We start from the raw sequence: 22,262 nt of genomic DNA on the forward strand, positions 1-22,262 counted from the left end.
AATCAAAAAGAAATTAAGAAAATGGTGATAGTAAATTTTTACCTATCACTAATTACTCTAACAGTAAATGGTTGAAATTCTCCAGTTAGAAAATACAGAATGGCTAAATGGATAAAAAAAAAAAACTGTATGCTGTCTACCAGAGACTCACTTAAGCTTGAAGGACACTCATAAGCTGAAAGAGAATGAATGGAAAAAATATTCCATGCAAATGGAACCCAAAAGAGAGAAGGCACATACAGTCGTGTGCTGCCTAACGCTTAGGTCAAAAAGAACCATATATATGATGGTCGTCACATGAGTTTATCATGGAGCTGAAAAATTTCTATTGCCTAGTGATGTTGTAGTCATCATAATATTGTAGAGCAAAGCATTACTCATGCGTTTGTGGTGATGCTGGTGTAAACAAATCCACTGTACTGCTAATCATACAAAAGTATAGCACATACAATTTTGTACATTATGTAATACTTGATAATGATAATAAACAACTATGTTACTAGTTTGTGTATTTACTGTACTACACTTTTTATTGTTATTTTGGAGTATACTCTTTCTACTTATTAAAACTATAGTTTAGTGGAAAACAGTATGCCGAGTTATGCCAGCAGCAGCCTAATACATTTCATGTTAACACATCTCTTGATTGCATCATTTCATCTTCTTGATTTAATCTCATGTTATTTCTTCATCATGGCCCCCAAGCATACAAATTCCACTGTTAATTATGCCAGTAAGAGGCCACATTGAGTGACCAGGAAAGAAAATTAAAAGTGATTAAGGACTACAAAAGTGGAAAATTAGTGATGGTTATTTCTTGCCAGTCAGGCATGTCCCATTCCACCATAGCTATGATCTTGAAGAACAAGAAAAATGATGGAAGCTATTGAAGGATCTGCTTCATTGAAGGAAATGAGATTAATAAAAATTTAATAAGGGCCTATATCAGACATGGAGAAACTTCTAATGACCTGGATTGAAGACCAGACACAGAAGTTTATCCCTCTCAGCACCATGAGAATCATGGCCAAAGCAAAAAGTTAATTTGCAATGTTGAAAGAAAAGGCTGGGCCCAGCCACAATGTTGAATTTACTGCTAGCTCTGAGTGGTTTAAATGATTCAAAATTCATTACTGGGGCTGGCCCCGTGGTGCTGGGATTAAGATCACATGCTCTGCTTTTGCAGCCAAGGGTTTGCAGGTTCAGATCCTGGGCACAGGCCTACGTACCACTCATCAAGCCATGCTGTGGTGGCACTCTTTATGCGAAATAGAGGAAGGTGGTCACAGATGTTAACTCAGGGTTAATCTTCCCCAGCAAAATGAGGAATTTGGCAATGGATGTTAGCTCAGGGCTGCTTTTCCTCACCAAAAAAAACCAGATTAGTTATTCATTACATAATGTGAAAGTGAGTGGTGAGTCTGAGAGGGCTGATGTGAAGGCAGCTGAAGAAGTTTTTGAAACTCTAGACAAGCTGACTGCAAATAAAAATTATTTGCCAGGGCAAATATTCAATATGGTTAAGATCTCCCTATTCCAGAAACCTACTCAATGCCAGGCTTCAAGGCTTTTAAAGATAGGATAATAGTCTCCTTTTTGGGGCAATATTGCAGGCTACAGATTGAAACCTTCTATGATCCGGCACAGTGAGAATGCCAGGGTGCTCAAGCATATCAAGAAGCACACACTGCCAGTGTCCTACAGGAGCAATAAGAACTCATGGATGCCCCAGTTCCTCCTCAAAGATGCCCTTCTGAATTGCTATGCCAGCCAAATGGAAAAGTACTCTTTGGAGAATAACATACCTTTCAAGACTTTGCTTATTGTTGATAATGTTCCAAGACATGCTCCTCTTATTGGTGATCTTCATCCCAATATCAAAGCAGTATATCTCCCTCCAAACACCGGCTCTTCAATCCAACCAATGGATCAAGGGGTCATAGCAGCTTTTAAGGCCTACTGCCTGAGGAAGACCTTTGTCCAGGCTTTTGCTACAACTGAGAAAACAGAAATGCAATTCCAGAAGGATTACAACATTTATTACTGCATCAAGAACCTTTCTCGGAGGGCCAGCCCCATGGCATAGTGGTTAAAGTTCAGTATGCTCCGCTTTGGCAGCCTGGGTTTGTGGGTTCAGATCCCGGGAAAGGACATGCACCACTCATCAGCCATGCTGTGGCAGTGACCCATATACAAAGTAGAGGAAGATTGGCAACAGATTTTAGCTCAGGGCAGATCTTCCTCAGCAAAAAGACAAACAAAAAAAAAACCCCCCAAACTCAGAACCTTTCTTTGGCTTGGAGTGATGTCACTAAAGAGTGTATGAATGGCATCAGGAAGAAGACACTTAAGAGGTTTGTCCATGACTTCAAACGACTTGCTGAGGATGAGGAGGTTGCAAACACTGACAATGCTGTGGGTTTAGACAGCAAACAGCCTGGTGTGTGGAAGAGAATGACATTGAGGAGCAGCTAGAGGTAGTTCGTAAGGAATTGACTGATGTGGAGCTGGACCTGGAATAGGAATGCATAGCTGGAGAAGAGGCAAGAGGAAAGGAAACTGCAAGGGAAGAAAAAGAGGAAGAACTCTCAAGGAAATTCACAATAAAGGGCTTAGCAGAAACTTTTTCAGATCTCAACAAACTCCTTAAAAACTTTGAAAACACGGACCCCAACACCAAAAGGTTTTCATTAATAGAGAGTGATGTTCATGATGCATATTCTGCTTACAAGCAAATCTATGATGAAAAAAGGAAACAAACCAAGCAAAACACAATGAATATATTTCTGAAAAGAGTGATACTTACTCAAGAAAAGCCGCAGGTAGGTCCTTCAGGAGGTATTCCAGAAGAGGATATTGTTATCATAGGAGGTGACAGCTCCATGCATGTCATTACCCCTGAAGGCCTTCCAGTGCTACGAGATGTGGAGGTGGAAGACAGTGATATCAATGATTGTGACACTCTGTGGGCCTAGGCTAACGTGTGGATTTATGTCTTAGTTTTTAACAAAAAAGTTTAAAAAGTAAATAAAAATAAAAAATTTTAAAAATAGAAAAAATTTTATAGAATAAGGATATAAAGAAAGAAAATATTTTTGTACAGCTGTACATATCTCATATGTACATATGTCTGTTTTAAGTCAAGTGTTATTATAAAAGCATCAAAAGGTTTAAAAACTAAACTTACAAAGTAAAAAAGTTACAGTAAGCTAAGGTTAATTTATTATTGAAGAAAGAAAAATATTTCTTTTAATAAATTTAGTGTAGCCTAAATGTACAGTGTTTATGAAGTTTACAATAGTGTGCAGTAATGTCATAGGCCTTCACATTCACTCATGACTCATTCACTGACTCACCTAGAGCAACTTCAGTTCTGTAAGCTCCATGCAAGGTATGTGCCCTATATGGGTGTATTATTTTTCATATTTTATACCATATTTTTATTGTACCTATCTATGTTTAGATATACAAATATTTATCATTGTGTTACAACTGCTTACAGTATTCAGTACAGTAACATGCTTTACATGTTTGTAGCCTAGGAGCAATAGGCTATACCATATAGCCCAGGTATGTAGTAGGTAATACCATCTAGGTTTGTGCAAGTATATTCTATGATGTTTGCTTAATGATGAAATCCCCTAATGACAAATTTCTCAGAATACATCCCCATCATTAAGCAACACATGACTATCACAACATCAGACAAAATAGACTCTAAGTCAAAAACAACAACAAGAGATAAAGAAGGTCATTACAAAATGATAAAAGGATCAATTCATCAGGAGGATGTAACAATTTTAAATATATATGGACCCACTATTAGAGCACCTACATACATTAAACAATTATTAACAGATCTGAAGAGAGAAATAGACAGCAATATAATAATAGAAAGGGACTTTGATATCCCAATTTAAACAATAGGTAATCATGCAGACAGAAAATAATGGGAAATAATAGACTTGAATGACACTTTAGACAGAATGGACCTAACAGACATATACCGAACATTCCATCCAACAGCAGCAGAATACTCATTCTTTTCAAGTACACATGGATCATTCTCCAGGATAGATCATATTAGGTCACAAAAGAAAACTTTATACATTTAAGAAGACTGAAATCGTATCTAGTATCTTTTCTGAACACAACGGTATGAAACTAGAAATCAGTAATAGGAGGAAAGCTGGAAAATCCACAAATATTTGGAAATTACATTCTGAACAAACAATGGGTCAAAGAAGAAATCAAAAGCAAAGTCAGAATATACCTTGAAACAAACAAAAATGGAAATACAATATATAACAATTTATGGGATGCAGCAAAAGCAGTTCTAAGATGGAAGTTTATAGCAATAAATGACTACATTAAAAAAAATAAAGATCTCAAATAAACAACCCAATCTTACACCCCAAGGAACTAGAAAAGGAAGAACAAACTAAGCCCAAAGTTAGCAGAATGAATGAAGTAATAAACATTAGAGCAGAAATAAATTAGAAACTAGAAAAGATCAACAAAACTAAGAGTTGATTTTACGAAAAGATAGACAAAATTGACGAATTTGGCTAGACTAAGAAAAAAGATCACTCTAAAAAAATTACAAATGAAAGAGGAGACATTACAACTGATATATAAAGGATCATATAAGACTCCAATGAGCAATTATATGCCAACAAATTAGATAATTTAGAATAAATGGATAAATTCCTAGAAACACATAACTCACCAAGACTGAATCAAGAAGTCATACAAAATCTGAACAGACCAATAGGAAGCAGGGAGATTGAATCAGTAATCAAAAATTTTCAAACAAAGAAAAGCCCAGGGCCAGATGATTTCCCAGGTGAATTCCACCAAACATTTAAAGAAGAATTAATATGAATCCTACTCAAAATCTTCCAAAAAATTGAAGAGGAAGGAACACTTCTAAACTCATTTTACAAACCCTTATACCAAAGCCAGTCAAATACACTAAAAGAAAAGAGGATTACAGGCCAATATCCCTGATGAACAGAGATGCAAAAATCCTTAACAAATACTAGCAAGTCAAATTCAAGAACACATTAAAAGAATCACACACCGTGATCAAGTGGGATTCATCCCTGGGATGCAAGGATGGTTCAATATATGTAAATCAATAAGTGTGGTACACTACACTAACAAAATGAAGGATAAAAATCATGTGATCATCTCAATAAATGCAAAAAAATGCACTTGAAAAAATTCAACATCCTTTCATGCTAATAACCTTCAACAAATTGAGTATAGAAGGAATGTTCCTCAGCATAATAAGGGCTATATTTGACAAGTCTACAGCTAACTTCACATTTAATGTTGAAAAGTTAAAAGCCTTTCCTCTAAGATCAGGAACATGAGAAGAATGCCCACTCTTAGTCTTTCTATTCAACATAGTATTGAAAGTCCTAGTGACAGCAATTATGCAAGAAAAAGCAATAAAATGTATCCAAAACAGAAAGAAAGAAGTAAAATTGTCATTATTTGCAGACGATATGATCTTACATATAGAAAATTCTAAAGATTCCACCAGAAAAACTTAGACTTAATAAAAGAATTCAGCAAAGTTGCAGAACACAAAATCAACATACAGTAATCAGCTGAATTTCTATACACTAACAAGGAACCATCTAAAGAGAAATTATGAAAACAATGTTATTTACAACAGCATCAAAAAATAAAATAAAATACTTAGGAATAAATCTAACCAAGAAGTTGAAAGACCTGTACACTAGAAAATGTAAGATGTTCATGAAAGAGATTTAAAAAGGCACAAATAAATGGAAAGATAGCCCATTTTCTTGGACTGGAAGAATTAATATTGTGGAAATATCCCTACTACTCAAAGCAATCTACAGATTCAGTACAATCCCAAACAAAATTCCAATGGCATTTTCCACAGAAATAGAACAAGCAATCCTAAAGTTTGCATGGAACAACAAAAGATCCTAAAAAGCTAAAGCAATGCTGTGAAAAAACAAAGCTGAAGGCATCACATTTCCCAATCTCAAGCTATATTACCAAGCCATCATAATGAAAACAATTTGGTACTGGCATAAAATCAGGCACATACAGCAGTGGAACAGAATAGAGAACCCAGACATAAACCCACGCATATATGGTCAACTAACTTTCGACAAGAGTTCCAAGAACACACAATGGGGAAAGGACAGTCTCCTCAATAACTGGTGTTGGGAAAACTAGATACCTCATGTAAAAGAATAAAATTGGTCCCCTATCTTACAAAACTCACAAAACTTAACTTGAAATGGAGCAAAGACTTAAATGTAAGACCTGAAACCATAGACTGCCTAGAAGAAAACTTAGGGAAAAAGATCTTGACATTGGTCTTGGCAATGATTTCTTGAAGAAAACATCAAACGCACTGGCAACAAGAACTGAAATAAGAATATGCGACTACATTAAGCTAAAGAGCTTGTGCCCAGCAAAGGAAACGATCAGTAAATTGAAAGTTCAACCTCCAGAATGGGAGAAAATATTCACAAACAATATATCTGATAAGGGGTTAATATCTAAAACATATAAAGAACTTATACAACTCAATAGCAAAAAGCAAACAATCTAATTTTAAAATTGGCAAAGGACCGGGGGCTGGCCCCGTGGCCGAGTGGTTAAGTTCGCGCGCTCCGCTGCAGGCGGCCCAGTGTTTCGTTAGTTCGAATCCTGGGCGCGGACACAGCACTGCTCATCAGACCACGCTGAGGCAGCGTCCCACATGCCACAACTAGAAGGACCCACAACGAAGAATACACAACTATGTACCGGGGGGCGTTGGGGAGGAAAAGGAAAAAATAAAATCTTAAAAAAAAAAAAAAAAAAAAAAAAAAAAAAATTGGCAAAGGACCTGAATAGACATTTTTCCAAAGAAGACATATGAATGGCAAATAGGTATATGAAAAGGTGTGTAATATCACTAATCATCTGAGAAATGCAAATCAAAACAACACGATGTCATTTCATACCTATTAGGATGGCTATTATCAAAAAGACAAGAGAGAAATGTTGGTGAAAATGTGAAGAATAGGGAACCCTTATATACTGTTTGTGGGAATGAAAAATGATACTGCCATTGTGGAAAACAGTGTGGTGGTTCATCAAAAAATTAAAAATTGAACTACCATATGATACAGCAATCCCATGCCGGGGCATAGAACTGAAGTAATTGAAATCAATATCTCGAAGAGATATCTGTGCACTCATGTTCATTGCAGCACTATTCACAATAGCCAAGATATGGAAGCAATCTAACCGTCCTTCAACAGACGAATGGATAAAGAAAATGTGGCATGTGTATGTATACAATGAGATATTATGCAACCATAAAAAAGAAGGAAAGTCTACCATTTGTGACAACATGGATGGAATCAGAGGGCATAATGCTAAGTGAAATAAGCTAGAGAGAGAAAGAAAAATACTATATGGCATCACTTATATGAGATAACTTAAAAAAAATTAAAAAGCTGATTTCGTAGAAACAGAAGAGAATGATGGTTGCCAGGGGCTGGGGAGAGGGAAAAATGAGATGGATGTCAGTCAAAGTGTACAAATTTTCAGTTGTAAGAAGAGTGAGTTCTGAAGAACTAATATACAGTACGTTGACTATAGTTAATAACATATTATATACTTGAAAGTTGCTGAAAGTAGATCTTAAACATTCTTACTATACACATACACAGAGTTAACTATGTTAACTACATGAGGTGATGGCTGTGTTAATTATCTTGATCTTGGTAACCATTCTATAATGTATATGTATATTGAATCATCATCTATATTTTAAATATATACAATTATATTTGTCAATTCTTTCTTAATAAAGTTAAAAGAAATCCTGAAAAAGAAGAGCAAACTAAATCTAAAGAATACAGAAGCTAGGAAATAATAAAGATTAGAGTGGACATTAATGAAATAGAAAAGAGAAAAATACTAGAGAAAACAAATAAAACCAAAACTGGTTCTTTCAAAAACCCAATAAAATTGGCACAACTTTAAAAAGTTTCACCAAGAAAAAAAGAGAGAAAACTAAAGTGACTAAAATCAGAAGTGAAAGATGGGAAATTAATACCAATCTCACAGAAATAAAAAGGATTATAAAGACATACCATCAACAATTGTACACAAATAAATTAGATACCTTAGATCAAATGGACAAATTCCCAGAAAGACACAAACAGCCAAAACTGAATCGAGAAGAAATAGCAATATAAAGTAACCAGAATGCTCTCATGGAAAAGGTTTCCAGAAGCATCCTCAGAATCTCTTCACTGTTCCCTAGGGATACACAGACCCTTGATGTGAAAGAGACATTCAGATAAAAACGGTTGTAGTAGAGAAAGATATCAGTACCTTTCACTGAATTCCTTGACACAGTGCAGCTGATCTCCCCAAGATCAACCCCCAAAGCCAGTCATGTCCTTCATTTCTCCAAATGACATAGTGAGGACTTGTATATTAAGGAGCTTTCAATAACTGAGATAACTAGCATAGAACTTTATCATTGCCAGGTGGTCTTTTGACCTGTAGACTTTCCAGTTGATAGAAAGTTCAGCGAGAAAGAAGAAAATAGACAGACGCTTCCTTTCAGTGTTCGTGTCCGAAAGGATTCCTAATCTTAAATTAATATTTAGATATAGGAAATCTACTGGAAGAAAGAGATTACAGAATTTATAAGCTTACTTGATGATGTCTTATCAAGAGTGAGAAAAATACAACAAAGAATAAGAGAGAGAATCTGAGAGAACTAAAAATGAGCATTTCATGGTACCAGTCTTCTTATAAACTCCTCAATATTGTGTGTATCCTCATTCAGCAGTAGAGAAGAACAAGTATGTGCATGGGTAGTGAAACACATTATCTGTCAGTGGTAAATTTGCATAGCAATGCAAATCCTATTCTTATCCACTACACATTGCTCTTGAGTTGGTAGCAGTATAAATCAACTTCACTCAAATTATCAGCCATCTCATTTAGGAAATTCTATAATACAAAGGAAATTCGGGCTGATTTATCAGATTTGCCATTGGGTGGGTGAAGGGAGAGGAGGGTTCTGGCTAATTTACCCCAGGCCCTGAAAGGTTCACTGCTCCAGAAAACATACTTGTGCCCTTACTGATGACCCAGCATATGCATGGGACCCTAGGACTGGACTCCAGTAGGGGCACTTTTGTTACCTGGACACTGAGCTGGTGGTCAGCACGGTTCCACTCTTTGTTCAAGTGTGAGCTCTACAGACCCAATGCCCTGATTAATGCAGTCCTCACAGTTCAAGACTGGTCTCATTAAGATATGCAGACAGTGGCCTAACGCTGTCTGACTGTCCCAGAGCTGGACACAACCCTCACTATCATACCAAACAATTTCAGATCCTTCTTACTGCCATGGGTTTCCAAAATGCCTTTTTTCTTTTTGGGAAACTTCTACAATGTAGTTACTAATGTGTTGTATTCATATGGCCAGAAAGTGTTCTGTAAAATATAACTGCTATTGAAAATTTCCTTCACAATTGGGAGTGTTAACCTACACTCCTGTGATATCTTTCTAAATAGTTTGGTCTTATGTTCTTCACATCTTGTGTGATGATTGTTGGAGGATTGACCAAAGGCTATATTGCTATCTAAAATTTACATTGAAAACCTCAGAGAAACTACTAATACGTTCCATGAGTGTAGGAAGGGAGGATCTGCCTGGGCGTAGGAAGTGGTTATTAGACTAGGGTTGTGTTTGAAGAGGAAGGACAATGACATAAATCTTTGCAAAACGGCATGTACATGAAACCATGATAAATCAGTAAATTGTTTTCTTTCCAGCTAATGAGGCAAAGGAGAGAAAGCAGCATCATTTGTCTCTGGCAAATGAAACCATCAAGAAGGCTTACCCAAAGTTGTGGTGGCAGGCAAAGGTTGGGAGAGGGAAATTGTATTAACATCTTAGTTCAATGAAATTTGTATGTGAAATATTTGTAAATAGAGCATTGTGTAGAATTTCTGAAATCATCTGTCCATGCCATCCCAACTGTGTCTATTCTCTGCCTTTCTTCTTGTCCCACAGGCCTTCATGGTCCCCTTGGGATCATGGCCACAAAAAAAGTTTCCAATCTTAGCTGAACTCTCAAGCCCAATTTTCAATCCTTTTATATATCTTTAGTCATTTCTACTTTTTATTTCCCTCCAAAGTGTCCTTTTATAAACACTCACCTCTTGGAACTGAAATAATGACCTAATTTCACCTCACAATTAAAGAGAAGAGAAAAGACATGAACATGCCCCAAATCTGATGAGGCTTAAATTCTGCACCCATGAACGCTGTGGTTCTCAAGTCACCAGGGATAGAAGAGCACTACTGAGGTTCACACTCTTTTCTCTGCAAAGGAAACTTTCAGAAGAAATGTCCAGGCTGCAGTTAAGGCACAGTAACTTTGTGTTGGAAGTTCTAGGACTGAGTGCAAACCCTGACTCTTCATCCCCATCTTCAATGGTCTCAGCTCAAGAACATTTTTTTGTTTTTTGATAAAGCTGGGAAGTTTTCTTAGCCACAAAGTGTTTGAACCTATAAGATTTCTAAGTAAGTCTGTCTGAATAAAATTTCAGATTCTTCAGCTGATCATGAAGACTCCAAAGTGTATCGTCTCTTTAAATAAGCTGCAGATAACTTACACTGCATCTGACCAGGAGTGTTCATTTGTGATTGCATGAATGAGTCAAATACTATGTCAGATATGAGAAACAAAGAGATGAGGAAGCCCCTTTTCTACCCATAAGGAGTCACAGAGAAGAGCTTAGTCAGCTGCAAAAACAAAACTTTTCACTTCTTTAGAAGAATTGAGTGGGTGGTTTAACAAGTGGTCCAGTGTCTGTAAGGGGAAGTGTGGCATAGATGGCCTTCTGTGCCACAGTGTAGCACAGTCGCCCCGCAGGCACATCTTTCTGAGGTTAAACTGCCTGGGCTTGAATTCTGGCTCCACCTTTTATTAACAGTATTATCTTAGAAAAGGATACAACTCCTCCATGCTACAATTTCCTAACAGGTAATAGACCTGCCTCATAGTATCATAAAGACTACGTCAGTTAACATGGCAAAAGCGCTTAGAATAGTGTAGGGCATACAGTAAGCACTCACTAAGTATTAGGCATTATTATCACTATTATTAATTATCTTTATCATGATGGATGGAGGGTAACCTGGCTATCTGTCCTCATTTTCTCACCACCTTGGCTGATAAGGATCCAATACATCTAGGGAGAAAGTCTCAGGCCAAAAGCCAAAAGAAGCCTGGCTTTCTTTATATCCGGTGGAAAGGGGAGGAGGGGAGGAACATGAAAGGAACAGCCATTTCGTGCTTTAGGTTCTGCCATTGTTCTACCTACCTTCAGGAAACTAACCAGCTCACAGACATCTGGGGAAACAGCTGCATCCATCCCCTCACCCCATCCTGATTTCCTCTCTACCACTTACGTATCCCAGAATTTGTTGATTGACTCTGAAATTGCAAGAATCAGGTCACACCAGTAGGTCAAACTCATAGATGATTTGGGGCTTATTGGCAGTTTAATAAAGAAAGCCTGAACCAGGAGACCAATCTGGCACATCCTGAAACTCACTTGGGACTGAGTGGACGTAAAGAAATGAAGTATCCTCTGAATTTCCAGAGGTGGAAACCCTTTAAGATGTTGATATTTATAGTAGTCACTTCCCTGCAGACCTGTAGGTGTGAGCCTGCCCTTGGCTCAAGAGCCAACACTTGATTGTGAACTAGATCATAATAGTAATAATTGATTGTGACCTAGATCATAACTGTTCCTATTCTGACTGCTGAGCCCTTCACTTCTCTTTGCATATGGAACATTTTTCTAGACAGAGAAGCAGAGCACCCTGGAAGGCACACTCATGTACCAAGTGCTATCTCCATTTCTTCACCCTAGACTCCAACCTTCGAAACTCCAGTCCTTTCTAGCCAGGTTTTGGTTACAAACAACCTTGAGGAAGCTGGATTTAAGTGAAACCAAAATAAGACATTGGATTTCTTCCCTTTAGGCAAATTAAAGCCATCTGGAAGGCAGCATCATTTGTCTCTGGCAGACTAAGCCATCAGAGACTGTAAGAAAAAATATTTAGTTATAGGAAAAGAAAAAAGTATCCATTAACAAGAGCAAAAAAATATAAAGTACTAAGTTATACATTTAACGAAGAATATAAAGAATCTTCAGAGAAAATATTACAAAACTTTTCAGAGACCACAAAAGAAGACGAAAAAGTAGAGCACAATACAATGTTTCCAGAGAGGAATATAATATATATTTATTTAATGCAGCTTCAATCAAAATCTACATGGAATTTTAAGTATTGATATTGTGTCTCCAAAAGTCAATATGCAAAGCGTCCTTATATACAAGACTGCCACTGTATCAAGCAATATTTTTAAATAATTAGCTATCTTCTCCATTATATTGCTTGATTTTCAAAAGCGTTCTGTTTCTTTCTTCTATGATTTTATTCTTCTTCCATGGAGATGATTTATTCCATTATCTTTGATGACAACATTAATAATTATAGTTTTGGTGTAAAGAGCTAAATCGTAGAGACAAGTTTGGGACATAGAGGTGGGAAGGAGAGGGGGGAAACATATCCAGAGTGGCTTTACAGCCCTGCCTTGCTTTGCTCAACTCCCATACCTCATACCCACACAGAGAGAATAAGCAAAATGAGAATTACTGGCAAAGAGCATTTGCCTTCCAATTTAAGTGGAACAGCAGTTTGGTATTAAACATGTTCTCTCTAGCCAATGAGGATCAGATGTAGGGCAGCATCACTTGTCTCTAGAAAACTAACCTATCAAGAAAACTCACAGGAATAGAGCTACTGTGTATAGAAAAAGTGTCTCTCTTCACAACACCAACAAAGTATTACATATAAGAAACAAAGACTATAACAGAACTTTACTAATGAATTTAACATAACATAAAAACTGAAGAGAGAAAAATCAAATGCCACATGAAATTCTAAAATTAACAATGTGATTCTAAAAGTCAGTAAGATTGATGAATTTGCCAGACTAATGAAGAACACTTTTCTCTTTTACTGAACTTACTGCCTGGTTTGTAATACACTCTTCTCAACCACGCTGTTTAATTTTCAGAAGTGTTTTCTTTTTTAAGTATTCATTTCCTTTCCTTATGGAGACAATAATTTCTCAAATATTTCTGTAGTTCATGGGGATGGGACATTTCCTAAAGTCAGTAGTTGGAAGGGGCACGCAAGCACAGATTAATCCTCTGGCCCTACACACCCCACCAATAAAAACAGAGGAGCTTTCGTGGTGTCTGCATTTATCATGGAAGTGATCTGGACAATTGAATAGTGAATTTCGCCTTAGTTTTGATTGTAAACTTACAATTCCTTGACACCTCACAGCCAACCAGTAATGTCGATAGTATATGTCAAGGTATTTGAGAGATACAAGGCTGGATAAAAGCCTTTTGAAAAGTCTATGATTGCCTCAGCACATTTGTATCCTGGATGTGGGATCCTGACAAATGTACCTGCTCTCTCCATATCAGAGGCTCAGGCTGTCACCTATAAAATCTTGTCTCATCAGTCTGTCAAACTCCACCACCAGTTTTTTAAGGAACTAAGCTCTTTCAGCTTTATGACAGCTTTTATTCTCTTATTTGAAGGACCAAGAGTCCTCTTCAGCCCCAAAGTTCTGGATGACTCTAAGGAAAACAAATGCTCACTATATTCATTATATTAATCCACAGGATGGAGAGTGAGAAAACAAATTTACATATTATAGAACTAGTAGTCACAACTTCATCTTTGTAACGTGATTTAGGCAGTAAGGACACTGGATCATTGCTAATTGGGCTGTTCACTATCCCACCATGTCCGAAAAGCTCATGACTTGCGGATCACATGATCTCCTAGATTCAGAAAGGAGAAGGCCAAGTTGGGCAGAAGTAGGGGATGGAATGCTGTGTACTTGATCCATATGGTTAGCTGAGTGTGGGTTCTAGACTTGCATATGTCTCTTGTCCAGACTTTTCCCACTTAGCAAAAATAAGATCTACAGGTCCTGAAGCACAGCTTCTGTGTTTAAGGTATCCGGATGATACTGCAAGTGCTTGTAGTTCATAGAGAATGTCTCAAAAATATCAGAGACATTAATTTCATGAGCTACTAATATTTTAATTTGAACTTCATTACCTTGACTAACATCCTCACTCACACCCCACCACCATCATTCTCCTGATAAAGGGACAGAATTCATCTGAACTCTGAACTCTGGGCATGATCTAGGTGTTAGGAAATTGCAGGCATCTTAATCCAGCACAACCTGACACACCCCTAGATACTGGAGACAGATGCTTCGAATTAGGGCAATCCCAACCTGTGTACATTATCGACCAGAGACTGTATCTTATACTTATTTCCTCCATTAAACGACACTAGAGAATCTACAATTACTCATTACGAGGCAGAGCTTGAAGTAGTAAAGCATAGATTTCAGGCAGTGAAGCATTAGATAAATGAAGCCTAGTGTGCCTTAAATATCAAGTACCACTATGAAAATTAGAACTATCATCTCCTGCAAGCCGCCACCAATATATCCCTCCATGAATCTCCTCTTAAGGAAATTGAAATATAAGAGCACCCTGGAGTTCCCAGTACCTAAAGGAGATTCAGTATGTGATGCCCAGATACACCCTAGATCCCTTAATTCAGGATCCATGGGAGAGAAAATCAAACATCAATATCTTTAAAGCTTCAGGTGATGCCAGGATGTAGCTAACTTGGGGGACTAGTGTTATAGATCAGTGGTTCTAAATCAGGGGCAATCCTCACTCCAGCCCCCACCAAGAGGACATTTGGCAATGCCTGGAGCATTTCTGGTTTTCACTGGAACCTGGTGGGTAGAGGCCAGGGATGCTGCTAAACATCCTACAATGCACGGGATAGCCCCCCATCAATGAAGAATTATCCTGCCCCATGTGTTAGTAGTGCCAAGGTTGAGAAACCCTGCTCTAGAGCCTTGCCACTCCAAGTGCAATCTGCAGACTTTGGGAGTTTGTTAGAAATGCCAAATCTCAGGACCCACCCCAGATCTGCTGAATCATAATCTGCATTTTAACAATATCCCCAGATGATTTGGATGTGCAATAAAGTTCTAGAAACCCTGATCCAGGGCTGAGGTCTCAAACAGAGCCGCCTGTAAAAATCACCTGATCCCAAGCCCTTCTTCATAGCCAATTAAATGAGAATATATGCAAGTAGAGCTCAAGCATATTTCAGATCTGCCCATGTGACCCTTATGCCCAGGCAGGGCTGAGAACCACTGCTCTTAAGCCATAAAAATGGATATGGTGTAAGTAATCAAAACAGCATGGTGCGGGTACAAAAACAGGCACACAGATCAATGGAATGGTGCATTTTAATTGTAGATGAAGTGATTCCCATGTCTTAAAGGGAATGCAGTCAGAATTCCAAAATATTCCTGCCCTGGGACAAGGGAAGCTCCACACTTGAATAAATCTCAACTCAGTATGCCATCAAGGAACCATATAGGAAGCAAGGGATGTGCAAAAAAAAAAGCGTTCATAGAATACCTAATAAATGATGCTGGAGTTGTTCTTCATCTTCTTGTACCTAATCCGTTTGTAAAGAAACTGCCTGTCACTCCATGACCTAGGGACAGAGATACTTATCTACAGAGTGGGTTGTTCGCTCTTTGCATCAGCTGGATCCAATAACCATCTTAGTCAGGGCTGTGCTCCACATTGCTCTTGGCTTCTTTTCATTCCCGCACAGTCTGTCTTTAGACCAGCCAGTATAGAAACCTCTCACTAGGAGCAGACTAGCAGGCTGTGGTGCTTCGTGGACTCTGTTAGCAGGGGTAATGGCTGATGCCAACAGCAATGCAAGGAAGAGCAGTCGGAGACAAAAATGCGTGAGAAATGCAAGGCAAGTTGGCCAGTCTCTCCATGGGGAATGAGTCCTACCTGTGAAAGGCAGTGTGTTCAATAGAGTTCTAGCATTCAAAAGAGATCCTGAATGGGGCTTGCCCAGTGGCACAGTGGTTAAGTTTGGACATTCTGCTTCAGTGGCCCAGGGTTCACCAGTTCTGATCCCTGGTGCAGACCTACACACCGCTTGGCAAGTCATGCTGTGGCAGGCGTCCCACCTATAAAATGGTGATGGATTGTAATCAGTCTTTGGGTGGTGAGCATGACGTAATCTACACTGAATTTGAAATATATTATGACATACACCTGAAAGTTATATGTATAATGCAATGTTACTGAAAAAAAAGAACAAAAGAGATTCTAGATTTATTATTATGTTGGGGTGTAAGTCTCATCTCGATAACCTACTAAACAAGTCATCTAATTTCTGAGCCTTGGGGAAAGGTAACTTTCTCAAAATTCTACTCTAAAAAATTGATGAGAAACATAAGTGAAAATATATTTCAAGTTTATTTCTACAATCTCTACTTTGTTTCATTAATTGAATTGTCTATCTGTCACTGACTAACTCACCTGAGTACTGAAAGGAGGCTTCTAAAGCACTTAACTGTTTCTCCTTTAGTTATGATAAGAGATGCAATTACTAACCGCCCTGACCTGGTGCAAACCCCACTTCAAGAGCTACATCTGTGCAGACAGGCCTAGAAGCACCCAGGAGTCACCTTTGCTTAATTTATTTTTCCCAGTGTTTAAATTTTTTTCCTTCTTTTTATTGATTTATTGACTTTTTTCCGAGTAATTTTATTGAGATCATAATAGTATTTAACATTGTGTAATTTCAGGTGTATATTATTATTTATCAATTTCTGAACAGACATTATTCTCACCAACAGTAGTCTAATTTTTGTATGTCATTATACATCTGTGCCCCTTTACCCCTTTTGCCCACTCCCAGCCCCCTTCCCCTCTGGTAATCACTAATCTGTTCTCTTTATCCATGTATTTGTTATCTTCCACATATGAGTGAAATCATGCAGTGTCTTTCCCTATATGATTTATTTCACTTAACATCATACTCTCAGGGTCCACCCATGTCATTGCAAATGGGACAATTTTTGTCCTTTTTATGGCTGAGTAGCATTCCACTGTTTATATACACCACGTCTTCTTTATCCATTCATCCGTAGAAGAGCACTTAGGTTGCTTCCACATATTGGCTATTGTGAATAATGATTCAATGAACATAGGGGTGCATAAATCTCTTTGGATCATTGATTTCAAGTTTTTTGGATAAATACCCAGTAGTAGGATGGCTGGATCATATGGTATTTCTATTTTAAACTTTTTGAGAAATATCCATACTGTTTTCCATTATGGCTGCACCAGTTTGCATTCCCACCAGCGGTGCATGAGGGTTCCCTTTTCTCCACATCATCTCCAACATTTGCTATTTTTTTGTCTTGGGAATTATACCCATTCTGACTGGTTTAAGGTGATATCTCATTGTAGCTTTGATTTTCACTTGTCTAATAATTAGTGATGTTGAACATCATTTCATGTGTCTGTTGGCCATCTGCATATCTTCTTTGGAAAAATGTCTGTTCATATCCTCTGCCCATTTTGTGATCAGGCATTTGGTTTTTTGTTGTTGCTGAGTTGTATGAGTTCTTTATATATTTTAGAGATAAACCCCTTGTTGGATAAATGATTTACAAATATTTTCTCCCAGTTGGTGGGTCGCCTTTTCATTTTGTTCATGGTATCTTTTGCTTTGCAGAAGCTTTTGAGTTTGGTATAGTCCCATCTGTTAACTTTTTCTTTTGTTTCCCTTGCCTGAGTAGACATGGTATTTGAAAAGGTGCTCCTAAGACTGATGTCAAAGAGTGTACTGCCTATATTTTCTTCTAGGAGTTGTGGTTTCAGGTCTTACATTCAAGTCTGTAGTCCATTCTGAGTTAATTTTTGTCTACGGTGTAAGATAATGGTCTACTTTCATTCTTTTGCATGCGACTGTCCGGTTTTTCCAACACCATTTATTGAAGAGACTTTCCTTTCTCCATTGTATGTTCTTAGATCTTTTGTCAAAGATTAGCTTTCCATGTATGTGTGGGTTTATTTCTGTGCTCTCAGTTCTGTTCCATTGATCTGTGCATCTGTTTTAGTGGCAAGTACCATGCTGTTTTGATTACTATAGCTTTGTAGTATATTTTGAAGTCAGGGACTGTGATGCTTCTAGCTTCATTCTTTGCAATCCCAATCAGATTCCCAATGACATTCTTCACAGAAATAGAACAAAGAATCCTAAAATTCATATAGAACAACAAAAGATTCTGAATAGCCAAAGCAATCCTGAGGAAAAAGAACCTTTGCTTCATTTTAATGTTAAGAGTTCCACACCAGGAGGAGCTTAGGCCTTATTACAATAACATGTGATTTTATGTGGAAGCATGTTTTCAAACTGCACCTGCACGAATGAAAACCCACCTCTGCATGTGATGATGAAATCTCCCTTTTTAATATCCATTTACCATTTGAAATAAAAGGTAAATGTTTTCCCTTACTTGGGGGCCACAGCTTTGGAAATGATTCCCTGTGGTCTAATTATTTGGTAAAATAAATCTTACTTTGTGTCACAGCTACTTCAGGTGAAGGCTTTAATTTCAACTCACCAAGAAGTGAACCCACTTTGGTTTGGTAACATATCCTGATGACAGTACCAAACTCTCTTGATTACCATACTATTATAGTAAGTCTTGAAGTCAGATAGTTCAAGTCCTTCAAATTTTTTCTTCTTTTTTTGAAAAGTGTTTTGCCTATTCTAGGTCCAGATCTATATAAATTTTAGAAATAGCTCAGAGATTTCCATGGAAGAAACTGCAGAAGAAGATGATAAAATGAAGATGAAGAAGACAAAGGTAAGGAGGAGGAAGATGGGAAGGGAAAACCCTGCTGGGAAATTGGTTAGGACTATATTGAATCTACAAATCAATTTGAGAGAATTTACATTGTAACAATATTGAGCCTTCAGTTTCATGATATATATCTCAATGTATTTAGATCTTATTTAATTTCTCTCAGCTGTGTTTTGTGGATTTTGATTTAGAGATCTCCAATATTTTTCATTACAATTATTTAAAAATATACTATGGTTTTTGACGGCTTCATTACTGATATTTTTCCATTGTTAAAATTAAAGGATAATATACATATAGTAAAATTCACCCTTTTAGTTTACAATTCTGTGAGTTTTAACAAACATATGCAATCATATAACCACTACCACATCATGATATAGAATAGTTTCAGGTCCCAGTAAAACATGATGCTATAGGAGGATACTGAACTGACCTCCTGCCACAGACACACCAAATCTACAGCTGTATATGGAACAATTTCTTCTGAAAGAAACCCAAGAAATAGCTGAATGACTCCTACGCATTGAGTGAAAGAGAAAAAAAAACACATCAAAGTGAGTAGGATAGGCTGAGCTACAATCTCACCATAAACTTTGCCCCTGCTGTGGTGACCTGTGGTTGGGAGAGACCTCACAATTCTGAGCTTCTCCCTGAGGAGTGAAGAGTCTGAACCTCACATCTGGCATCCCAAGAAGACCTGCACCTGAAAAGTGAGCCCTCAAAACAGCTCACCTTGAAAGCTAACGGGGTTTGCATCCATGAGACCCACAATGCTATGGTGAACTGAGAAAGAGTTCATAAAGAGCTCATGGGGACTCGCCCACCAAGGGCCCAGCAGGGAGGTGGCCCACTGAAAAGCACCCAGTCTTTCTAGGAAAGAGACTTATTTGCTTATCTTAAAGCTCAGAGGGAGGGCAGGCATCTAATTTAACAAACATCTAGGAGCCTACTAAAATACTCTCCAAAAATGGAGGCATCTTTGTGCCCTCCCTCTGCCTCACTCCAGGTTGCTGATATCTCCTAGAAAAGATTTTGTGAACTCATATGGCACCCCAATTTTGGCTGGCCAGGGAACACCTGTTGATCACCTGGCTCTGGTGGCTAGTGGACTCATGCTTGCAGGACCCACAGAATTGTAACAAACAAATAAAGAATTCTTAACTGGCTACCACTCCCAGAGGATAGCAGAGAGGCAACAGACTCAGGCACCAAATATTTGTGTGAAAGAGGACTATTAGCTTATCTTCATAGCTTCAGCCTGAAAGGAAGGCTTCTAATTAAACAAACATATAAGGGCCCACTGTAATTCTCTCCAGAGACCTCAGTGGGGAGGCGCTATCTTCTAACTCTCCCTCTGCCTTGCTCTAAGTCTCCAGTATCTCCCAAAATAGAGCTTGTACACATGTCTGGTGCCCAGTTTTTGAGGCTACCATCCAGGGGACACTCTTTGATCACCTGGCTCTAGTGGCCAGCAGAGTTTACTATCATGGATTCCATAGGACTGTAACAAATAGAGAAACACCTCTTAACTGGATAGCCCCTCAGACAATAAAGATAGCAGACTGAAATGCAAGCCAGTCTTTATGTGAAAGAGGTCTATTAGCTTATCTTCATAGTTTTGGCCTGAGGAGCAGACTTCAAATTAATCACATAATTTGGGATTGACTAAAATCCTCTCCAGAGACCAGGGAGGCTGGTGATCGCCACCTTCATGCTCACCCTCTGCCCTGCCTCAGGTTGTTGGTGTCTCTGAGAAAGGAGATTGTGCACATGTCCAGCACCTCGGCTTTATTTGCTACTTTCCAAAGGACATATCACTTGATAGCCTGTCTCTGGTGGCTAACAGGGCTTCCATTCACAGTTTCAATACAGTAGCACACAAAATGGCTTCATTTGCATTTGCACAGTAGCACACAAAAAACAGTTCTTTACTGGCTATTACCCAAGGCTCAAGACAGAGGGAACAGACAAAAATGCCCATTTCCCAGTCTTCCCCTGAAAGAGGTGTAGGGGAGGAAGACATTTCCTCTACCCTCTGTGGGTTCTTCTGGCCAGAGAATGAATTAAATTCACATGAGACAGAATAACAGGAGAAAATTAAACAAAGCTTTATAACGTGTATACATGAGAGAGGCTCAGGCAACCTGAGCAACTCACCAAAATGGCTGAAGCCCCCACCTTAATATCATCTTCAGCTAAAGACAAAGGAGGATGTTGGGGGTGGGGGGGGAGTCAGTTACAGGAAGTTACCAGACAAGCACCGTAAACAGGAATAAGATTATTATGCAGATTTAAGTCCTTGCCTTCTGCATTGATAAGAGTTTCTAGAGATAAGGTCGTCCCCCCTACTTCCTGTACAGAGAGGGAGACACCTTTGCAGATGGAGATTTCCTTTATGATGTAAATATCTCTTAACAAAGGGTAAGTAAATTCTACTTTTCAGAGTTTGTTTCCTGTCTGCAGTTTATTAAAAGTAACCAGCTTCAAATAATCCTCATGAGAAAGAGACATATCTTGGAGTGGCCAATTCCCATCCCCCACTGAGGTATATTTGCATACATTAAAAGCTGCTCCTTGAGGATCTGTCTTCCAATCAGCCCGAATCTAGGTGCTGCTGAGATCTTCCCCTTTGGGACACTGACAGGTCTTGGCACACCTTCAACTGCTGAGAGCCACTAAAAATAAAATGGTCTACTTGGAAATTCACAAAAGTTTGAGGAACAACTAAGAGCTAGGGGAGGCTTGAACAATAAGGTTCATCTCCTACAAAAGGCCACTCCTTCAAGATGGGGAGAGATGGCTATTTTATCAAGAATTCAACATAGAGAGTCAAGGGAAATGAAGAGAAATAGGAATATATTCCAAACAATGGAATAAGATAAAACTTCAGTAAAAGACCTTAATGAAATAGGGTTAAGTGGTTTATCTGATAAGGAGTTCAAAATAATGGTCATAAAGATGTTCACAGAGCTTGGGAAAAGGATGGATGAGCAAAGTGAGAATTTTAACCAAAAGACAGAAAATATAAGAAAGTACCAAATAGAAGTCACAGAACTGGCTAATACAATAAGTGAACTAAAAAATACAATAGAGGAATTCGCCATCAGAGTAGACAAAGCAGAAGAAAGGATCAGTACTTTCAAAGACAGGGCAATGGAACTCATCCTATTGGAGTAGCAAAAAGAAAAAAGAATGAAAAAAATAAAGATAGTTTAAATGAATTATGGGACAACATCAAGTAGACCAACATTTGTATTATAGGAGTCTCAGAAGGAGAAAAGAGAGAGAAAGAGGCAGAAAAATTATTTGAAGAAATAAAGGCAGAAAATTTCCCTAACATGGGGAAGGAAAC

This window comes from Equus caballus, chromosome 20 (assembly GCF_041296265.1).
Source record: "Equus caballus isolate H_3958 breed thoroughbred chromosome 20, TB-T2T, whole genome shotgun sequence".
Taxonomy (NCBI): Eukaryota; Metazoa; Chordata; class Mammalia; order Perissodactyla; family Equidae; genus Equus; species Equus caballus.